Genomic DNA, 2117 nt, shown 5'->3' with positions numbered 1-2117 from the left:
CAGGGGCTGGGCCAACTGCAGGTTGTCAGATCTCAGTGACCAAATGGAGACTTAAGGATGCCATGTGGCAAATTTGCCTCTATACAGGTTCCTCTCTGATAATGGGAAAAAGATTGATTCTTTTTCATTTAAGTATAAATTAATGATATCACATTAAAACTGGGAGAAGTAAACCAAAAACCAGTCCATTACTTCACGTGGCACTGAGTAGCTGTTACGTAAGTTGCAAACTCTACAGCTAGCTACATGACAGATGACTCTGATGTTTGTTCCCTTGTCAAAAGTTTAATTGTTATTAGGCTGGTCTCATATCCTTCTTTTTTGGACACCCCCTACTTAGCCCATGTGGGCCAGCTCAAGGTTCCCCCTGGTGGCACAGCTGCTGTTGCTTGACTACTTACCCATTCTCTCTGGAGTACCATGGGTAGTTCAAATAGCAGCATTCTCTTAGGGCAGGGGAAACTGCAGAGGGAGCTTCTGGCCAGACATAGCCACCTGTGATCCTGGGGCTATGGGCTTAACTGAAATTTCACATTATTGCTTTGTTGCAGGCTGGACACTGCCAGGTACCTGCTGCTTGACCTCAGTTTAAATAAGGGACTTCAAGACTAGAAAGGATGGCTGTTTTCAGTTTATTGCATGAAGGAGTTATACTAGTCCAAGTTAAAAGCGGACCCCAAATGGTTACATCATGCAAGCTGTGAGGTTTTTAAACTTGTGACAAGGGAAAGGAGGAAATTCTACTAATTGCAAGGAAATCCTCACTTAAGTTTTAGTGAGCTATAACCACCCATGAACCTTCAACTGTTCGTCCTTAGCCTGTCCAAGCTCTACCAGGAACTGGCATAGGTTCTTGCGCTGGTCACCCTGTAGCTGAATTACTTCTCCATATTCTGGATGCTTAATTACAGTACCATTGCAGGCAAATTTCTTCTTAAAGACCTTCAGTAGTTTCTTTTTATCATAATAGTCAGTGATCCCTTGGACAGCAGTAAGGGTCTTCCTGCCATTTCTCTATTGATTTCTTTATTTTTTAAAATGTTTTTATTGTAAAAATACTGTACAGAGGGTTACAATTACATGAGCAAGGTAATGAGTACATTTCTTATCAAGCATTGTTGCTTCCTCCCCTTTTTTCCCCTCCCATTCCGTCCCTCTGATCTCCATAACTACACTCCTTCCCCCAATAGCGTCTTGTGCACATCATTGTGAAATGTGTCCACCTTTATCCCTACTTAAACAATTTGTTTTTTTTTTCCCCTTCTGCTTCCCAAATTATACCAACATCAAATACAGTGAAAACAGGGGTTATACCATGGAGGAGGGACATACAAAGCAAAAACAAAATGTGGTACTTTATATATACATTAGAAACAATAGCAAGCAAGAAAGAAAAAAACACTTAGATATAATCCTTGGAGAGAGCAGGAAGCAGGTGATCACCCTTACTTGCATCAGCAAAGGGATCGACAGGGTGAAGGTTCTGAATAGCAGACAAAGGATAAGATTCCTTTTCCTAAATTATATTAAATCAAGTAAGCCAGGCCCAAAGAAACATAGGTCCGATGGTTTTCCTTATTTGCAATATATAGTATATGTTTGAGTCAAGCAGAAAAGTACAGATAAGGTGATGTTAGGGAAATGAACCCTAAGATATGTATTCAAATGTTTCTTTCATGTGATTGTTTCTAACACATTTATAAGATTATTTCTTTGTTACTTTGTATGTCCCTCCCCCACAGTATAACCCCTGCATTCACTGTATTTGAGGTCAGTATAATTTGTGGAGGGGAAGGAACAAAACAAATAATTTAAATAGGGATACATGTGGACCCATTGCAACAATGAGATGTACAAGTCATTTTGTTGAAAAATGAACTATATAACTTTGGCCCAGAAGTTGGGGGGTGGGGTGGGGGCGAGAAATGGAAAAGAATAAGAAGGGGAAACAAAGGTGGAGTCAACAATGCTTGATAAGAAATGTACTCATTACCTTACTCTTGTAATTGTAACCCCTCTATATGGTATTTTCAAAATAAAAAAATAATAATAAAGAAAATATTACTTACGTGAACCTAAAAAAAAATCTAATGAGCCAGTTTGGAAAGAACTGTCTA

At 39.3% G+C, this 2117-nt stretch overlaps 1 pseudogene; it reads right to left on the bottom strand.

Moving 5' to 3' along the window:
- Nucleotides 1-780: 780 nt before the first annotated feature.
- Nucleotides 781-2117, bottom strand: part of LOC106000830 — a 10979-nt pseudogene continuing 9642 nt past the window's right edge.

The sequence above is a fragment of the Dipodomys ordii genome, unplaced genomic scaffold (genome assembly GCF_000151885.1).
Source record: "Dipodomys ordii isolate 6190 unplaced genomic scaffold, Dord_2.0 Scaffold246, whole genome shotgun sequence".
NCBI classification, from domain to species: Eukaryota; Metazoa; Chordata; class Mammalia; order Rodentia; family Heteromyidae; genus Dipodomys; species Dipodomys ordii.
This window is presented reverse-complemented; position numbering and strand designations above follow the sequence as displayed.